The 21,942-nt window shown below is 37.7% G+C and overlaps 1 pseudogene; it reads right to left on the bottom strand.

Moving 5' to 3' along the window:
- Positions 1-483: 483 nt before the first annotated feature.
- LOC112618419 lies at positions 484-20,128 on the bottom strand (annotated as a pseudogene).
- Between the last annotated feature and the right edge of the window lie 1,814 nt (positions 20,129-21,942).

Genomic DNA, 21,942 nt, shown 5'->3' with positions numbered 1-21,942 from the left:
AGCACCCAAACGAGTCCAAATCCTCTGGAAACAAGGACCCTCCAGCCAGAGCTGTTGCCTCTCTTGAGCTCAAATGAGTGGAGGGTTCCGGAAAGGGCCCCTTGTAACTAATGCTGCACAGCACACACTGTGCCAAGCTCCAGCACAGGGCACTTGACTGGGACACAGGTAGTGGTCACAGCATCAGTGCTGACCAGCGAGGAAGGGGACTCTTCAATAATCCCAACTATGTGGTACCACAGCCAAGCAAAGGAGACTAAAGACAGCTGAGTGAAGAGCACTACTCCCAGTCTCAGAAAGAGGCTGGCCAGTACTAGTCAGTGTCTGGGTCGGGGGAGAGAAAGAAAGACTGAAGCTTAAAGGCAATAAAGGCTGTTAGATAAAGGGCTGATCTTTCTTGTAAGGACCAGAGAATGCACTTGACGGCTGGCTGATCAATGTCTAACTGGCAACTGCTGTGACAGGCTCTGGCTGGACAGGGGACTATAAAGACTTTGGTTTCTAGTCCCGGTAGGCCAATTGCCCGAATGTTGGCAACAAAGCCCCAGCTAGTGATGCTGTTATGCAATGATGCTGCTCTTCTGACAAGCCAGCTCCAGATTTTCCAGACACAGAGGTTCTGCCCTGCTTTTGGGTACATGGTAGACTCACAAGAGGTGTTGGTCCCTCAGAAAAACAGACCACCCACTTCACTGTCAGCAAAGGAGCAGGTGTAGCCATCATAACCAGCATAGATCTGGGGCACCCCACGCCCAGGGAAGTCAAACAGCTTCACCTGGTGAGGGGGAACAGTCTCAACCTTCTGCTCTGCATGGCCCAGCCAGCCATAGCCAATGAAGCCCTGAGAAGGCTTGCTTCTGGGAGTCCAGAACCAGCATGTGGTTAGTGCCACAGGCTGTGTCTCATTCAACCGTTTCGTACAGGCAGAATCTGCCCATCTTTTGCTTTCTGGATGAAGACAGCCAATCACAAGGGCACCAGTTTGCAGTAATACTCTAATGGCTGCATCAGGGTGAAGAACTTCCCATCCAATTGTGTCCCAGCTGACCGTATTCAGGGCACCCAAAGGAACAGAAGTTTCCTTTGCAGTCCGTTATCAAACTGAATTCAGCTCCACAGGCCATTTTGGTAATCGGCTGGCCTTGGTACCTTGTCTGTACCGAGCTGTGGACAGCATCTGTCTGGTTGCCAAGGCCCAGCTACGCCATCTTGTTCTCCCCAAATGTGAACAAGGAGCTAGTTTCTGTCAAGGTCAGTGTGTGGTTCTGCCCACATGCTGCTGGCAGGATCATTTCGTGACTGAAACCTTTGATGAGTCTGGGGGCTTCCACTCTCTTGGTGTTGTCATGTCCCAGATGCCCCTTCTCTTGTCCACGGCAGCTCCACGGCTTCTCTTGTATGGTAATGAGGAGGCTGTGAGCAGCACACTAATCAAAAACCACTGCCCACACCTGGACCCTAGCAGCTACCCATATGTCTGAGGCCCCTCACAAATTCTGACCGAGATTGCCGTAAGCAACTTTTGCTGTTTAGGAACTTCCTTTCAACCAATCAAGTCCCACTTGGCTGCCCTCCAAATCAAAATTTGCCCGTTGTACTTCGACCCTTCAAGTTTGACGTGTTTCTTGGTGTACTTAGGCTGAGTAAGGACCACGGTCACACTGTCCCGCCTTGCCCGCCGCTGCTGGTCTTGCTGCATGCCTGATCCCGTCCCCACCGGGGGCCCAGTGGAGCTACAGACTGTCCTTAAGGTCTTTGCTGCTGTCCTTACGCCGCTGCTGTTGCAGTGCTTCCGCCGCTTGCGCCTCCTGCTGGAGGGGCCTGCTTCATTTCCTGGGCCCAACGCAGGCAGAGCTGTTGCCCGAGGGAGGCTCCTGCCAGGCTGCAGCCCTGGCCTTCTTCCTGGATACGGTCATGGCTGGAGGGAGAAATCTAAACTATTTTGTATTAATTTTCTCAAAAGAATATCTGTAATTTAAAATGTCAAACAACACTAAAGGCTAACAAGGAAAATAACAGTAAAAACAAACAGTAATGATCTGATCATGCTCACCTATGATGTTCCATCCCAAAGGCACATAGTCATCACTTAGGGAGCTGCTCACAATATTACCTCCATGTATTTATGCTTTGAAGAAACCTACATATACAATGCTTGCAAATTACATGAAAGGAATTATATACATGCTGCTTTACGTATTGATGTCATCTTTCTTTTATTTTTGTATTTTCTGTATCTCTGTTTCTTTCTTTCCCTTAAAAATTTTTGTCTTACCTCCCCCAGAATCTTCCACCTACTCCAACAAAAACCCCTGTCCTTCCTTCCTTAGCTTCTCCCCAGCCCATGACCAAGCTTTAACCCATGCTAAAGAACCAAGGTTTGTTCCTTCCTTTTCTTCTTTTGAGTTATGTAACTCTCTACACGTTTGTATGTATTTATATGATACACATATATATGGAATATTTTGGTCATATTTTGATTTTTTTAAAACATGAAGATATTTCACACTGTACCCTGTATTTTTCTATTTTCACTCAATAACACCTGATAGAATTACTACCAATCGTTTGGAATAATCATTCATTTAAATGGCTTAATAATGTTGCATTTTTGAGATATGTCATTGTTTATTTAACCATTCTCTCATTGAAGGACATTCACTTTGCAATTTTTGTCAGTATGAAAAATTCTACTCTCTATGTCTTTACATATATATCCAGATGTACTGCTGGTTTTACAGCTATATAGTAGTTTCCATTTATATAATATATAGAGAGTTTGAACAGGATTGTCATTAACCTCTTGGTGGAAAAGTCTACTGCTATCTTGCTTAGGTGTTTACTACACATATATTCAGCATAATCAACTGTCATTTTGGTATTGTCAATGTTATCATATGTGTTTTCTCTTAATTTGTTGATGAAATAAATCTATTGATAAATTGCCTACCATTTTAAGATGTTTGAATTACTATTATAAACAGCTCATCTCAGTCACAATTCTTCCTTGCAAATAGCAGATCCACTTTTGAAAAGTTTAAGCAGAAAGAAAATAAACTTATTGTATTGTATTAGCAATTCAGTAAGTCTCCAGTGGAGTTCAGAGCCTTTCAGACTGAAAAATGCACAAATTTCATCAACATTCTGCTTGCAGGTGTGAGTCCAGTGAAGCTGGGCACAGATATGGAAGAAAATAAACAATATTCTGATGACACTGAACAAAGAGACTGTCTTTCAGGAGTTTAGCCACTTTAGGTTTTACAACTTGAAGTCTCTTTCTCCTTCTCCTACAACAAAGTGAAATTTGTATGCTTACGCCTTCTCTTATGAATCAAAGATTCCTAAAGGTGGAAGCCAGGGAGGCTGGTAGAAAAGCTCTGTGTTCTAAGTGGAGATTTGAGCTATTGACTGTGTGAAGTTACCAGAATAGAAGACAAGTGTGCCAAAGGAGTTGGCTGCTACTGCTATGACAATTGTCTGTGAGAGTTTTAGAAAGATATTATTTTCATAAATTACTATATTCAGTTTACTAATGTTTACTAATACTTGATATTTGGCTAACTGATGAGATTAGTAGTTTTATTTTTATACCATTATAATTTAGTTTTGTAATTGGAGTCATACTAGTTTGGAATTAAAATAATATTGGCTTATTAAAGTGATATTGTTCTCACGCATGTAATCCCAGCACTTTGGGAGGCTGAGGTGGGCGGATCACCTGAGGTCAGGAGTTCGAGACCAGCCTTGCCAACATAGTGAAGCCGTCTCTACTAAAAATACAAAAATTAGCTGGGCATGGTGGTGGGCACCTATAATCCCAGTTACTTGGAAGGCTGAGGCAGGAGAATCACTTGAACCTAGGACGCAGAGATCGCAGTGAGCCAAGATCGCACCATTGCTCTCCAGCCTCCTGGGTGACAGAGTGAGACTCCATAAAAAGAAAGAAAGAAAGAAAGAAAGAAAGAAAGAGAGAAAGAGAGAAAGAGAGAAAGAGAGAAAGAGAGAAAGAGAGAAAGAGAGAAAGAGAGAGAGAGAGAGAGAAAGAAAGAAAGAAAGAAAGAAAGAGTGCTATTATCATGGAATCTTTGGGGTGCCACTTTTCTGGCCACAAACCTCTGTGGCCAGTGGCACCTCTGCCCAAGTTATTGTCCTGCATCCAGGAAAAATGAGATATGCAGACAAGTGGAGGGTGAGCAAGATAAAGAGAAGATTTATTGAGTGTTAGAAGAGCTAGGAGGAGACCCACAGTAGTTAGCTCTTCTCTGTAGGCAGGTCATCTTGACATCTGCAGCTCTCAGCAGAGAGGAGGCCTGGAGAGGGTGGCTCCTTTCTGCAGTCAGGTTGTCCAGATGTTTGCAGGTCTCAACAGAGAGGAAGCGCTGGAGTGGGTGGCTCCTCTCTGCTGCTGATCATTCCAGTGCCTTCCCAGCTTCTAGCAGAGAGGAGGCCCTGGAGTGGGTTGTTCTTCTCTGTAGCTAGTAGTCCTAACATCTCTGCAGGTCTCTGAAGCTCTCAGCAGGGAGGGTAGCTCCTCTCTGTAGCTGGTCCTGTCATCTGCTGAGCTCTGGCTGAGCCTAGGGCTTTTATGGGCCTCTGATGGGAGGAAGTGCATGCCGACTGGTCCATGGAAGGCAATGGACTGGTGGCAAAGGCACCACAAGTTCCCACTCTGGTTGTGGGACTAGCAGCCTGCCCCAGCCTTCAGACCCTCCTTGGCCTGAAGGTGGGGCCTCACTGGGGACCCTCCCCCTTCTGCCTAGGAATCTGCTTCCTGCTGCCTTTATGGTGCCAAGGTTCACCAGACTTTGCTCCTAGATTAGAGCATGCCCTTGAGCAAGCACTTCTGAGCCTGCAAAAGCAGGGGTGAGGGGGGCAGCCCTGGCTCCTGTCTGCTCTGTGGAGTAGGAAGCTCAAGTCTGCAGCCATGGTTTGCATGACTGCAGCTGCCCAATGAGGGCAGGGTTCTGCCTGTTCTTGGTCCCCCAGTAGCACTGGGAGGTTTGGATCTGCAGCCATAACTTGGGTGGCTGTAGCCCTGCTCAGAAGGGTGGGCTTCTGCCTGCTCTGTGGATTGTGAGGCCTGGATGTGCAGCCAGGGTTTGGGTGGCTGCAGCAGCACCCAGCACCTAGGGAGCTGCTTCCACCCCAGCATGGAAGAGGTGGGGCTCCTGCTTGTCCCCAGCTCCTGCTGGTTCCATGGAGCATGCAGCCCTGGCCTCCCTGCTGCACCTGCTGTGATGGCAGCAGCAGGCCGTCTGGAGCCACCATTGCCATCAGTATTTAAAATAATATAGAGAGATTTGTTACAGAAGTTTAGAGAGATATCAACAATTAAAACTTTCTTTTTTAAAATGAAGTTTGAATTTCTGTCTGTGTGTGTTTTGTACTTTAATCTTCTTAAAAATTACTGTTAAATTTTTGTTCAAGTATCTCTATCTTTTCAATAGTTTTATTTTATTGTCATTATATTTGATATGATCCTCATGGATTTTTTTTTCCTCTGGATGTTGGACCTTCTTGGGTGTGATGCTGTTTCACAGTAATTTCTGATTTTCTTTTTCTTTTTTTTTTTTTTTTAATTGGAGAATTTATTTATTTATTTATTTATTTTTAAAATTTATTTATTATTATTATACTTTAAGTTGTAGGGTACATGTGCATAACGTGCAGGTTTGTTACATATGTATACTTGTGCCATGTTGGTGTGCTGCACCCATCAACTCGTCATTTACATCAGGTATAACTCCCAATGCAATCCCTCCCCCCTCCCCCCTCCCCATGATAGGCCCCGGTGTGTGATGTTCCCCTTCCTGAGTCCAAGTGATCTCATTGTTCAGTTCCCACCTATGAGTGAGAACATGCAGTGTTTGGTTTTCTGTTCTTGTGATAGTTTGCTAAGAATGATGGTTTCCAGCTGCATCCATGTCCCTACAAAGGACATGAACTCATCCTTTATTATGGCTGCATAGTATTCCATGGTGTATATGTGCCACATTTTCTTAATCCAATCTGTCACTGATGGACATTTGGGTTGATTCCAAGTCTTTGCTATTGTGAATAGTGCTGCAATAAACATACGTGTGCATGTGTCTTTATAGCAGCATGATTTAGAATCCTTTGGGTATATACCCAGTAATGGGATGGCTGGGTCATATGGTACATCTAGTTCTAGATCCTTGAGGAATCGCCATACTGTTTTCCATAATGGTTGAACTAGTTTACAATCCCACCAACAGTGTAAAAGTGTTCCTATTTCTCCACATCCTCTCCAGCACCTGTTGTTTCCTGACTTTTGAATGATGGCCATTCTAACTGGTGTGAGATGGTATCTCATTGTGGTTTTGATTTGCATTTCTCTGATGGCCAGTGATGATGAGCATTTTTTCATGTGTCTGTTGGCTGTATGAATGTCTTCTTTTGAGAAATGTCTGTTCATATCCTTTGCCCACTTTTTGATGGGGTTGTTTGTTTTTTTCTTGTAAATTTGTTTGAGTTCTTTGTAGGTTCTGGATATTAGCCCTTTGTCAGATGAGTAGATTGCAAAAATTTTCTCCCATTCTATAGGTTGCCTGTTCACTCTGATGGTAGTTTCTTTTGCTGTGCAGAAGCTCTTTAGTTTAATTAGATCCCATTTGTCAATTTTGGCTTTTCCTGCTGTTGCTTTTGGTGTTTTAGACAGGAAGTCTTTGCCCATGCCTATGTCCTGAATGGTACTACCTAGGTTTTCCTCTAGGATTTTTATGGTATTAGGTCTAACATTTAAGTCTCTAATCCATCTTGAATTAATTTTCGTATAAGGAGTAAGGAAAGGATCCAGTTTCAGCTTTCTACTTATGGCTAGCCAATTTTCCCAGCACCATTTATTAAATAGGGAATCCTTTCCCCATTTCTTGTTTCTCTCAGGTTTGTCAAAGATCAGATGGCTGTAGATGTGTGGTATTATTTCTGAGGACTCTGTTCTGTTCCATTGGTCTATATCTCTGTTTTGGTACCAGTACCATGCTGTTTTGGTTACTGTAGCCTTGTAGTATAGTTTGAAGTCAGGTAGCGTGATGCCTCCAGCTTTGTTCTTTTGACTTAGGATTGTCTTGGAGATGCGGGCTCTTTTTTGGTTCCATAGGAACTTTAAAGCCGTTTTTTCCAATTCTGTGAAGAAAGTCATTGGTAGCTTGATGGGGATGGCATTGAATCTATAAATTACCTTGGGCAGTATGGCCATTTTCACGATATTGATTCTTCCTATCCATGAGCATGGTATGTTCTTCCATTTGTTTGTGTCCTCTTTTATTTCACTGAGCAGTGGTTTGTAGTTCTCCTTGAAGAGGTCCTTTACATCCCTTGTAAGTTGGATTCCTAGGTATTTTATTCTCTTTGAAGCAATTGTGAATGGAAGTTCATTCCTGATTTGGCTCTCTGTTTGTCTCTTACTGGTGTATAAGAATGCTTGTGATTTGTGCACATTAATTTTGTATCCTGAGACTTTGCTGAAGTTGCTTATCAGCTTAAGGAGATTTTGGGCTGAGACAATGGGGTTTTCTAAATATACAATCATGTCATCTGCAAAGAGGGACAATTTGACTTCTTCTTTTCCTAACTGAATACCCTTGATTTCTTTCTCTTGCCTGATTGCCCTAGCCAGAACTTCCAACACTATGTTGAATAGGAGTGGTGAGAGAGGGCATCCCTGTCTTGTGCCAGTTTTCAAAGAGAATTTTTCCAGTTTTTGCCCATTCAGTATGATATTGGCTGTGGGTTTGTCATAAATAGCTCTTATTATTTTGAGGTACGTTCCATCAATACCGAATTTATTGAGCGTTTTTAGCATGAAGGGCTGTTGAATTTTGTCAAAAGCCTTTTCTGCATCTATTGAGATAATCATGTGGTTCTTGTCTTTGGTTCTGTTTATATGCTGGATTATGTTTATTGATTTTCGAATGTTGAACCAACCTTGCATCCCAGGGATGAAGCCCACTTGATCATGGTGGATAAGCTTTTTGATGTGTTGCTGAATCCGGTTTGCCAGTATTTTATTGAGGATTTTTGCATCGATGTTCATCAGGGATATTGGTCTAAAATTCTCTTTTTTTGTTGTGTCTCTGCCAGGCTTTGGTATCAGGATGATGTTGGCCTCATAAAATGAATTAGGGAGGATTCCCTCTTTTTCTATTGATTGGAATAGTTTCAGAAGGAATGGTACCAACTCCTCCTTGTACCTCTGGTAGAATTCAGCTGTGAATCCATCTGGTCCTGGACTTTTTTTGGTTGGTAGGCTATTAATTGTTGCCTCAATTTCAGAGCCTGCTATTGGTCTATTCAGGGATTCAACTTCTTCCTGGTTTAGTCTTGGAAGAGTGTAAGTGTCCAGGAAATTATCCATTTCTTCTAGATTTTCCAGTTTATTTGCGTAGAGGTGTTTACAGTATTCTCTGATGGTAGTTTGTATTTCTGTGGGGTCGGTGGTGATATCCCCTTTATCATTTTTAATTGCGTCGATTTGATTCTTCTCTCTTTTCTTCTTTATTAGTCTTGCTAGTGGTCTGTCAATTTTGTTGATCTTTTCAAAAAACCAACTCCTGACTTCATTGATTTTTTGGAGGGTTTTTTGTGTCTCTATCTCCTTCAGTTCTGCTCTGATCTTAGTTATTTCTTGCCTTCTGCTAGCTTTGGAATGTGTTTGCTCTTGCTTCTCTAGTTCTTTTAATTGCGATCTTAGAGTGTCAATTTTTGATCTTTCCTGCTTTCTCTTGTGGGCATTTAGTGCTATAAATTTCCCTCTACACACTGCTTTAAATGTGTCCCAGAGATTCTGGTATGTTGTATCTTTGTTCTCATTGGTTTCAAAGAACATCTTTATTTCTGCCTTCATTTCGTTATGTACCCAGTAGTCATTCAGGAGCAGGTTGTTCAGTTTCCATGTAGTTGAGCGGTTTTGATTGAGTTTCTTAGTCCTGAGTTCTAGTTTGATTGCACTGTGGTCTGAGAGACAGTTTGTTATAATTTCTGTTCTTGTACATTTGCTGAGGAGTGCTTTCCTTCCAATTACGTGGTCAATTTTGGAATAAGTACGATGTGGTGCTGAGAAGAATGTATATTCTGTTGATTTGGGGTGGAGAGTTCTATAGATGTCTATTAGGTCTGCTTGCTGCAGAGATGAGTTCAATTCCTGGATATCTTTGTTAACTTTCTGTCTCGTTGATCTGTCTAATGTTGACAGTGGAGTGTTGAAGTCTCCCATTATTATTGTATGGGAGTCTAAGTCTCTTTGTAAGTCTCTAAGGACTTGCTTTATGAATCTGGGTGCTCCTGTATTGGGTGCATATATATTTAGGATAGTTAGCTCTTCCTGTTGAATTGATCCCTTTACCATTATGTAATGGCCTTCTTTGTCTCTTTTGATCTTTGATGGTTTAAAGTCTGTTTTATCAGAGACTAGTATTGCAACCCCCGCTTTTTTTTGTTCTCCATTTGCTTGGTAAATCTTCCTCCATCCCTTTATTTTGAGCCTATGTATGTCTCCGCGTGTGAGATGGGTCTCCTGAATACAGCAGACTGATGGGTCTTGACTCTTTATCCAGTTTGCCAGTCTGTGTCTTTTAATTGGAGCATTTAGTCCATTTACATTTAAGGTTAAGATTGTTATGTGTGAACTTGATCCTGCCATTATGATATTAACTGGTTATTTTGCTCGTTAGTTGATGCAGTTTCTTCCTAGCCTCGATGGTCTTTACATTTTGGCATGTTTTTGCAATGGCTGGTACCGGTTGTTCCTTTCCATGTTTAGTGCTTCCTTCAGGGTCTCTTGTAAGGCAGGCTTAGTGGTGACAAAATCTCTAAGCATTTGCTTATCTATAAAGGATTTTATTTCTCCTTCACTTATGAAACTTAGTTTGGCTGGATATGAAATTCTGGGTTTAAAATTCTTTTCTTTAAGAATGTTGAATATTGGCCCCCACTCTCTTCTGGCTTGTAGAGTTTCTGCCGAGAGATCTGCTGTTAGTGTGATGGGCTTCCCTTTGTGGGTAACCCGACCTTTCTCTCTGGCTGCCCTTAAAATTTTTTCCTTCATTTCAACTTTGGTGAATCTGGCAATTATGTGTCTTGGAGTTGCTCTTCTCGAGGAGTATCTTTGTGGCGTTCTCTGTATTTCCTGGATTTGAATGTTGGCCTGCCCTACTAGGTTGGGGAAGTTCTCCTGGATGATATCCTGAAGAGTGTTTTCCAACTTGGTTCCAATTTCCCCCTCACTTTCAGGCACCCCAATCAGACGTAGATTTGGTCTTTTTACATAATCCCATACTTCTTGCAGGCTTTGTTCATTTCTTTTTCTTCTTTTTTCTTTAGGTTTCTCTTCTCGCCTCATTTCATTCATTTGATCCTCAATCGCTGATACTCTTTCTTCCAGTTGATCGAGTCGGTTACTGAAGCTTGTGCATTTGTCACGTATTTCTTGTGTCATGGTTTTCATCTCTTTCATTTCATTTATGACCTTCTCTGCATTAATTACTCTAGCCATCAATTCTTCCACTTTTTTTTCAAGATTTTTAGTTTCTTTGCGCTGGGTACGTAATTCCTCCTTTGGCTCTGAGAAATTTGATGGACTGAAGCCTTCTTCTCTCATCTCGTCAAAGTCATTCTCCGTCCAGCTTTGATCCGTTGCTGGCGATGAGCTGCGCTCCTTTGCCGGGGGAGATGCGCTCTTATTTTTTGAATTTCCAGCTTTTCTGCCCTGCTTTTTCCCCATCTTTGTGGTTTTATCTGCCTCTAGTCTTTGATGATGGTGATGTACTGATGGGGTTTTGGTGTAGGTGTCCTTCCTGTTTGATAGTTTTCCTTCTAACAGTCAGGACCCTCAGCTGTAGGTCTGTTGGAGATTGCTTGAGGTCCACTCCAGACCCTGTTTGCCTGGGTATCAGCAGCAGAGGCTGCAGAAGATAGAATATTTCTGAACAGCGAGTGTACCTGTCTGATTCTTGCTTTGGAAGCTTCCTCTCAGGGGTGTACTCCACCCTGTGAGGTGTGGGGTGTCAGACTGCCCCTAGTGGGGGATGTCTCCCAGTTAGGCTACTCAGGGGTCAGGGACCCACTTGAGCAGGGAGTCTGTCCCTTCTCAGATCTCAACCTCTGTGTTGGGAGATCCACTGCTCTCTTCAAAGCTGTCAGACAGAGTCGTTTGCGTCTGCAGAGGTGTCTGCTGCATTTCTTACTGTTTACTGTGCCCTGTCCCCAGAGGTGGAGTCTACAGAGACAGGCAGGTTTCCTTGAACTGCTGTGAGCTCCACCCAGTTGGAGCTTCCCAGCAGCTTTGTTTACCTACTTAAGCCTCAGCAATGGCGGGCGCCCCTCCCCCAGCCTTGCTGCTGCCTTGCTGGTAGATCACAGACTGCTGTGCTAGCAATGAGGGAGGCTCCGTGGGTGTGGGACCCTCCGTGGGCGTGGGACCCTCCCGGCCAGGTGTGGGATATGATCTCCTGGTGTGCCTGTTTGCTTAAAGCGCAGTATTGGGGTGGGAGTTACCCGATTTTCCAGGTGTTGTGTGTCTCAGTTCCCCTGGCTAGGAAAAGGGATTCCCTTCCCCCTTGCGCTTCCCAGGTGAGGCAATGCCTCGCCCTGCTTCAGCTCTCACTGGTCGGGCTGCAGCAGCTGACCAGCATTGATCCTCTGGCACTCCCCAATGAGATGAACCCAGTACCTCAGTTGAAAATGCAGAAATCACCGGTCTTCTGTGTCGCTCGCGCTGGGAGTTGGAGACTGGAGCTGTTCCTATTTGGCCATCTTGCTCCGCCCTCCTGATTTTATTTTTCTATCAAACTTTAAGCTAAAATTTTCAGTGTACTATCTTAATTAAGGGAAAAATTTAGGCAGTTTTGAGTACTTCCTTGATTCTTTCAGCCATTAGAGAATTTTTTTTATTAAATACCCTCATATTTTATTAGAAAGTTCCATATAAAACTACTTTTAACAGATTTGTGGTTTTCTATTGATGTACACATTTGCAAAAATAATTTCATGGTGAATTTTTATGCCACTCATTTAAATTTAAACCCTCTTTCTGATATCTGCTCTGCAGAACAAATTCAATGATAGGGCATATTCTTGGCTGGCCTTTAAAAAAAATAAACATTTTCATTCCTCAGTTTTCACCACTAAGAACTGCAACAGATTCAATAGGTTGTTATTATATGTTTAGTCATATTAAGATTCCAATACAAGTACCAGTGCATTGTAAGAGAATGTTGTATCTATACTCATGGATAATTTAGAAATAAATTCTAGTTTATTTATTTGCCAGAGACAGCAAAATTATAAGAAAAAATTATTTGCATGCACAATATCTGAGCTAACTTGCATTTAATAGTAAGAAGATCAATTAATTCTCAGTGACACAAGTGTTTGTGTGAAGAATGCTCTAGTACAAAACAAATTTGAAATTTAATAGGTTTGATCTTCAAAGACAAGATCAATATAGATCTGAGTCCACCAGTCCTCCTAAGAATACTAATGTATCTCTACTACTATAAACTAATATTCCAAAGGAAAGACTAATTTAAGGAATAAATTAAAAAAAAAACTACTGGAAAATCAGTCAAAAATATTAAATACGAACTGTTATAGCCAAGAGGAACCTGAAGAGAAAAAACAACTCAATGTAGTGAAGGCATCCTGGATGGGATCCTGGAATAGAAAAAAGACAGTAGGTAAAAACTAAGAATACCGGAATAATGTATAGACTTTAATAATAATGGAACAAAGCTGGTTTCTTAGTTGTAATAAATGTGCTACACTAATATAAGTTGTTTATAATAGGGAAAATTGTTACAATATTTTTTTTACAATCTAAAACTGTTCTAATATTTAAAAATATGAAAAACAAATTGACCAGCTTTGAAACTTCAATAATACAACTGTTTCTTCCAATGCTTACTGTGATATTAAGTTGAAAACTTTTGGAAATTGGGTTTAGTCTTTTAAGATTTAGAGTTCTAAAAGATAAGTTACAATTTAATTGTATTTAATTGTCTGGAATCTGAGAAAATTAGTAGAGAATCATTTTACCATTGCGTTGCTAGAAGAAAGTCAATGCCAATGATTAAAATTATGCAGACATACTTTTGTAAGGCATTCTTATGAGAGGACTAACATAACAGATTTATGGAAATATACTTGAATTTAAAGAGATTCCCTTAGAAAATAAATTCAAATATATGAATCCCTCTTTCATACTTGAACTGTTAACAAGCTAAGTGTAAATGAATTTTCCGTATATACTCTCCTGTCTTACGGAGTTCATTATAAAATTTTACTATAGGGAAATTAAAAATTGTTCATTAAAAGGCTGAATTAGAATAATAAAACAAAATAAGCATTTGATTATAAATTTTAAGAGGAGTTATAATTCATCAATGAATGCTGAGTTCCTGATACTATTTCTATGTTTGATAGGGCATCTCTAAGATTCACAAGAAATGTAACAGTGTATTAAACAAAGTACAACTCTATCTATCAAACATCTAGCTATGGGTTTAAAATATGCTTATTCCTTGTTTACATTGGTTATGTTTTTTGCTTCATTACACTGACTAATGAGATTTCAAACATCTAATACCTTAGAAAATGTACAGCTAAATCCATTTTAGACATTAAATATGGAAATCGCTAAATAATAAATTTCTGTCATATAGGAAGTGTTTACTTGGTGTTAGACATCATGCTAAGTGCCTTATATACAAGACATATTTAACCCTTAAAAATCCTATGAAATAGTGAATATTAACCCTCTTTTAGAGGTAAAGGAAGTTGCAGTTTTGGGGATCACAGTAATCAGGAATCATTGATTAACAGTAGGAATATGTGAGAGGTCCATAAGGCAAGACAGTATAGATTCACTTCTCAGATCATAAGGATGTTTATAAGAATTACAGTTACATGTGCATTTACCTCAGGGGCAGACTTTTGACCAATACGTTTCAGTGTGTGCATTCTGCCATTGACAGAGATATGTTGCTACATCATTGTTCACTCATCTTATTGTGCATTATATCTGTAGAATAAGAGTTGTCAACAGTACATAATGTACTGAATTATAAATGAACAAATAGTGTACTTTATATTATATAAACAATTATTATTATCTGTTAAACAGCAGTATTATATGTACAGATGATTAGATGGAAACTGATTTTGACTTTCTTGACACAATACTGATATCATCAGTTGAAAAGCAAAAATATCAGTTAATCAATTTATCTCAACCTACAGTCTAACAGTGAATTTTACCAAGATTTTCTTTCTTTTCCTCCTCTTCCTCCTCCTCTTTTGCCCCTCCCCTCTCCCTTTGTGTTTTAGTCTTCTTGGGCTGCTATAGCAAAATGCTATAGACTGGGTGGCTTAAATAACAAATATTTCTCTCTCACTTCTAGAGGTCAGGAAGCCTAAGATCAAGACACTGGCACTTTCAGTGTCTGCTGGAGTCTCTTACCTGGCTTGTAGATGGCTGCCTTCTCTCTGTGTCCTCATATGGCAGAGAGGGAGAGAGAGCACTGGTTTCTTCGTCTTCTCATAACAACACTAGTCTTATCATGCCATAACTTCATCTAAGCCTTCTCTCAGATTGGTTTTATTGTTTGGTCCTTATATTCTATAGATAGAGTCTCAGCATGTATATAACTCCAAATGTAACACTCAGTAGTAAGGCATTATGTAATTAATTGTTTAAATTTATTTCTAAAATTTTTCAAAGTATACTGTATTATAAAAAGTAAAGTAATATGTTTATTTAAGCTTTAGCATATACATTTATTTCTAATAAAGAATCTCTTTAATGATGTCTCAGGACTTTCTGACTATACTAAACAATGTAGCCAATAAAATTAACACAAAGGTAAAACCAATTCAAATATTTGGACATTTCTGACTACACCAATGTGGCCAATAAAATAACATGACGTTAAAACAAACTCCAATATTCATCACTTTTGGGAGATGACATTTTGGAAGATTAAATTTTTTAATGGTCCAGATGCTTTAAGGTTTGCACAAAAGTATCACAATCAACTTTATATTATTTAAAATTGACCACCAAATATAACTTTCAGTTATATTTATTAAACATATATACATTTTAACATTCCAAAAATATTATAAATATAATGCTGAATATACCTGTTATGAGGATATTTAATTGTTTACAGAAATTTTCTTCCAGTGGGTTTAGCATTCCTTCAAAAGCATTTGTTATTTAAATGTTTACATTTTTATTCTGCCATAGTGAAATATAAAACAAGTCAATGAAACGACATTTTAATCTAGGAAATAAGACATTTCATTAAGCATAAAGAATTAATAAATACTGTAGACATTTTATATGGAATATACATTTACTCATGAATACTCATTTTCTAAATACGTGATGTTATCAAGACAAATGCAATGCTTTACTTAACATTGATATTACACATCGAACCAATTTTGGGATATATATGTTGTTTAAATGTTTTGTCATCTATACTTAATTTTCTATGAAATTAAAATAACTTGTAAAATTTAATATTTCTTAGCATGTAAAAATAATTGTTTTTGAACTGAAAGATAGTGAACTAAACTTGCCATGTCAGCATTTGTTAGGATATAAGTTAACTATTATGTAAGAGTAAAACCTCTTGGAAAAAATAACACAGAGTAAAATAATTCTCTAATCAAACCCCTTAGACACAAAGTAGCACTAATGTGTTAAAATGAGTTTTCACAATGTGTTAAAAAAAAAAGTCTGCTTTATACGACTATATATTTAGAGATATTACTTTACATTAATTAGTGTTATGACCTTGTATAAATCACTGAATTATTCTACTTTATTCTGCTGATTTGTAAAGGGAACCCATTTACTTGAACATCTGCCAATCTCTTTCCAATAACAAAACTCTGAAATTCTAGAGATCAATAGCAGGATAATCAACTGCAAAGTGCTTCATGAGATAATTTTTTGTTTTGTTAAAACATTCTATAGTTAACTTTATATTTTATCACGATTTAATTATGATTTTAAATTTTTTGATTAAAATATTTATTTGCTTAGCCATTAATGGAATTCTAACATATAATGACAATTACAAATTTTAGTTGATGTGTTAAGTAAAAATGAATCTTTTCATTTCCCCAAAAGGAAAAGTCCTAGGTACATTTAAAGTTGTATGATTTATAATATATTCAATCAAATTATACTTAGGCATATAATTCACATGGTTAAGGTGGCTTTCAGTGTTATTCATAATTTAAGAGTGGAGATTTTATACTTTATTTACATTTGTCGTAGTTTTTTTAAAATTACATACAATAATCAGAAAATATTCTGAACTAGTTTCTTTTCCTCTTCATTTTTTGAAATTGTATAAATATATTAGTTTTTTTAAGTTACTACTAGATGCTCTTTGTTTTTTTGGAGCTGAAAACATTGCCCTAACTCTGTATCTCGACTCATCTGTATCTTGAGTACAAAATATTCATATTTACAGTTTAGTAGGAAAATGTTAGTAGATTTATTAAGAATTTTCAGCCAATGGACATTATAGTATTGATGCAATGTGGTGGTTAATAACTGCAGTAAATAGCCACTAGCCCTCCAAAGATGTTTGCGTCCATATGTTTGGATCCTTTGAATGTATTAACTTCTGTGGCAAAAGGTACTTTGCAGTTGTGATTTAGTTAAGGACCTTGAGATGTGGAGATTATTCTGGATTATATGGGTGGGCCCAGTGTAATCACAAGGGTTATTAAAGTGAGACAGGAGGATTAAAGTATGATGTTGTATGACTCAGAAACAGAGGTTGGAGTGATACACTTTCAAAATGGAGGAAGGGGCTATGAGCCAAAGGATGCAAGGGGCCTCTAGAAGCAGAAAATAGCCTGCAGACTAGCAGGAATGTAACTTTGATTTTAGACTTCTGATCTCCAATAATGTAAATGAAAACATTTGTATTGTTTTAAAACAATAACTTTATAGTGCATTGTCATTGTAGCAATAGAAAACTAATACGGTAGCCTCTTAAGTGTTGTTCCTTGGTATCTCTATTTTATCCCTAGATCTCTTGTCCATCGTTCGGATTCAAACTAATGAAATTACAATGAAATGAAATGTAATGAATGTAATGAAAACCCAGTATTTCTATTATTAAGCATAGTATTGCTATTTGATATTACACAACAAAATGAAGTAAATTAGTTACTTCCCTAATATAATTCTGTAAACTACTTTCCTCACATAATAATATATCATGGATATTATGGATAATAATTTTCTAAATACATGGTGTTATCAAGACAAATGAAACATTTAACTTAATATTGATGTCTTACACATTGAACCATTTTGGGGCTATATATGTTGCTTAAATGTTTTGTCATGTATAATTACTTTTCTGTGAAATTAAAATAGCTTTTGTATAATATTACTTAGCATATAAATAGACTATTTTTGAAGTGAAAGATGGTAAAATAACCTGGCCACTTAAACATTTTAAAGGATATCTTAACTATTATATAAGAGTAAAACTTCTTGAAAGATAAGGCAGAATAAAATAATTCTCTAATCAAATCCCTCAGAAACATAGTAACATTAATGTGTTAAAATGAGTTTTCATAATATGTTCAAAAAATGTCTGCATCACGTAAGTCTTATCTCATCAATAGAGAGAAATCTGTCATTTTGTTCCATAGTTGAATAATACTTTATATCATGAATGCTCTACAGTTCATCCAACCATTTTTCTATAAATGGATATATAGGACATTATTTTTTGAAAGCTACTAAAATTACCTAATAAAACTCAGTTGTAAAACAATACATTGATTTTATCTTTAAACTTTTAATTATCTGTATTTTTATGGTATATTCAAGATTTTTATTCCTTAGCTAGTTTTAATGATTTGTACTTTCCCCATACATGATAAATATCACCTGGATTTTCTCTGTTTTTAAATTGAGAATCTAGTTATTAGTCTTTCATTATTTTTAAAAGTTCCTTTATCAGGTTTCTAGCAATATTTCCTTTCTCTTTCTACACACACACACATACGTAAGTAAATGAGTTTGCATTCTTATGCCTGTATATCTATATCTATAATCTATATCTATCTATTTGTGTGTGTGTGTGTGCGTGTGACAGAGTCTCACTCTGTCGCCCAGGCTGGAGTGCGGTGGCGCGATCTCAGCTCACTGGAACCTCCGCCTCCCGGGTTCAAGCAATTCTCTGCCTCAGCCTCCAGAGTAGCTGGGGTTACAAGTGCCCGCCCCCATGTCCGGCAAAGTTTTTTGTATTTTTAGTAGAGATGCAGTTTCACCATCTTGGCCAGGCTGGTCTTGAACGCTTGACCTCGTGATCCACCTGCCTTGGTCTCCCAAAGTGCTGGGATTACAAGAGTGAGCCACCGCGCCCAGGTGTGTGCCTGTATATTTTTAATTTGGCTATCTTTTTATCCTCTAATCAATCTACACTTGTTTATTTATTATATTGGTAATATTAAAATATGTATTTAGTTTCTCTTTCTAGGTTTTTTCATTTAGTTAATTCCATCATTATTAATTTCCTCTTCTTATTTTTGGTTTAACTTCTTTCTTTTTCATTTATTTTAGTGCATTGACTTCCTGCCATTAAATTTTCATTCCAGGCATCAGCAAGGAGAAAGGGAGAAGGCAAAATAGGCACACCTACCAGCTTGGTCAGAAACCATTTTAGTAGCCTTCCAGCCATCAGATAGAAAACTTCCATATATACAGATTGCCTAGCATGTGATCACACAGCTCTTCTCTCTGCAAGACATAACAGAGAATGTCACTTTTGTTTGAATGCATAGCTGGTATGAATAAAATTGAATTTCTACTACTGAGGAAGAGAAATAATATGAGTATGGGGTAATTACACTTTCTGCTGCATCCCCTTCTCCTAGATGTGAAAGCTAAAATGCTTTTACTCCTTTTCCGTTCCTCATAGTTTCAAGACCCTGGATTTCACTGAAACCTGTTTTTAAGCTTTTCCTGAGTTTGTCTAACTTTTAAAGAAACTTTATTTTAAAGCACTGTTACAATTTCCCAATCACAATAGCATTATCCATTTAGAGTCAATTATATAAATTGCAGAGACATTACCACTATTTCTCCACTATGATTTTTATCTTTTACAATATCTCAGTTCTGATTTAATTGTTGTTTGGTTATTGTATTTTCATGATTATTCTCCTCAGAACACATTGCTGATATAGTTTCTGAATCCGTGTGTTTCTGAAAATGTCATTCCTTTACTCTGATGGGTGAATAGTGACTTGAATCTGTCTCCTTTTGTCTCAGTAGATAATATTTCATTAACTGGCTAAGTTTTAATATTATAAGTAAGACAGATATGAGCTGGATTCACTTTCCTTTGAAAATTACTTCCTTATAGAAGCTTATAATACTTTCTATTTACTTTTGGAATTCAAAATATTCACCAGGATATGTGTAAATAAATTACCTTTTTTATTAATCCTCTCAGGGACTCAGGGAACCTTTTCAATCTTCAGGCATACGTCTTTCTTCAAACAAAGAAATTTTCTTTATTTGTTTAAATATTACCTCTCTCTACCACTTTTTTATTTTATTTCAGGATTTCCTTTTATACACATTAAAATTCTCCTATCTTTGCTTTCAATAGCTCATCTTTTCACTGGTGATTGCCGTCATTTATGCTGTTTCTACATGTTTTGGAATTCTTTCAATAGATCTTCCTGGTCAACTTAACTTTTAATCATAACTATTATTTTTAGTTTAACTATGGAAACATTTAAGTTGAAAAGTTTTTTTCTTGTTTTTGTTCCACGAATTGTTTTATTCCTGGTATACTTGACAGATCATATTTCTTTATTTATCTCATCTGACATTTCCATAAGTTCTACTTCTTGTGAAATTGCTCTTCTTTGTTTACTTCTCTGTTTTTGGGTCTTCTGGTTTCCTTCGATTGCTCATGCTTTCAAACACAATGATATCACATGCAATAATAATTCCTGCTAGGACACGTTGGACACTACAGGAACTGGAAGCAACTGAGCCCACCATGGCAGATAACACTGATGACTCGCCAGGATTTTTAAGCATCTCACTCATGGTAGCAAGTCAGTTGGAAACTTCCCTTGTGACACTCAAAATTCCCAATTAGTTTAATAATATAAGAAAAGTGCAGGCCCTAAAGGTCAAATCAAACCTATTCTAGATTGCTTGAGAGATATCTTGACCTGCGATACATAGCATTCATCCTATTTCTGATAAGAACCCATGTTCTTTTGCTTGTTTGCTGTCTCTCTCTTTTTTTTTAATAGAAAATATTCTTTCCACTTCTGAGTCTATGTAGTCTGGAAGAAAATGACCCCACACCAACTTTCATGCGAGGGTGTTTGACTGAATCCATAGTCATCAGCACATTCTCTTCTAGGTGGCTCTGCTGATTGACGCAAATAATGGTCACCAAGCTGAGTATAGTCTGTTGAGGAAGAAGACATTTACAGAAGGAGAAATTTACTCTCTTTTGAATTTATATTTGAGAGGAAAGATCTGCAATGCCTGGAAGTCCTCTTTGCACTACACATAGCTTTGTAAATCAGCACAGAGGAGAAAAGAGCTGAAACACAGGCAGAGTTTATGTTCCTGAGAAGCAGGTTGCCTGAAGCCTTGTACGTAATCTGAATTTTTCAGTTATGTGAAAAAATAAACGTATCTCTTTGCTAAGAAGTTTAAAAACTAATTTTTGAAATATCGTAAGTAATGAATTTTTATAATCTGAATAAACTTGCATAACTCAAGAAAGAGAACATTACCTTCACCTCAGAAGCTCCTTTCATGCTCCCTTCCAGTCAATCAGTGACATTCAAGGGAAACCACTGTCCTGTTGTTTAACACTATACATTAGTTTTGCCATTTTTGAATTATATGTGAATGGAATATGTGACCTTTTCGTTCTGAATTCTTTAGTTCAATATCTTGTTTTTGCAATGCATTAATGTTGTCATGTGTCGTTACAGCTTATTTATTCTTATTGATATAATGGATTCCATTTGTAAATGTAACACAGTTTATTCATTTTTCTGCTGATAAGCTTTTTTTAGTGAACATATGTATGCATTGCTGTTGGTGTATACCTGATCGTGTAACTACCAGGTCAAAGGGTAGGCACATTTTCAGCTTTAGAGTATGCTGACAATTTTCCATAACATTTATGAGAATTCACGCTCTTACCAGCAATATATGAGAGTTCTATTTCTTCCACATATTTGCCAACACTGGTATTTTCGTTACAGACTTTTAAAATGTTCAGTTTTCTGTCACTTGTAATCTTTTTTTTTATTAAAAGCCTTCCTGTTTTATTAGTTTTCCTGCCCTGGCTGTTATTTTATGTTACAGAGGAAATTGAGAGGGAAGATAGCTCATTCATGTTAAACTCAAACCTCTATCTTTTTGGGAAATTTCAAGCACTCTATTCTTTTCAATATAAGCATAGAGAATACATATATATATATGTATATATACACACACACACGTATATACATATATATTTTAAAAAATACACATATATACATATATATCTATACGCATACATATACACTGTATCAAATACACACATATAAACACTCATTCAAATACACACACACATACATACACACATATTCACTGTATCTACTACTGTCCTCTCATTCCAAAGTTAAAGTAACTATACAAAGTTATGTTCCTATTTTTATTTTAGTTCTTAACCCGAAGCAATTAATCAAGTTGCGGAGTTCCATGGTCAATTGATGAAGTGAGGTTGTTTCATCAGTCATACATTGATCCTGTCCTATCTTTCTTTAGAAATAAATTTAGACTATATACTAATTCTTATATTTAAATAAGAAATTAAAAAGAAAAAAATTGTGTCATAACTGTTTCAG

This window comes from Theropithecus gelada, chromosome 2, assembly GCF_003255815.1.
Source record: "Theropithecus gelada isolate Dixy chromosome 2, Tgel_1.0, whole genome shotgun sequence".
In the NCBI taxonomy this organism is placed as follows: domain Eukaryota; kingdom Metazoa; phylum Chordata; class Mammalia; order Primates; family Cercopithecidae; genus Theropithecus; species Theropithecus gelada.
This window is presented reverse-complemented; position numbering and strand designations above follow the sequence as displayed.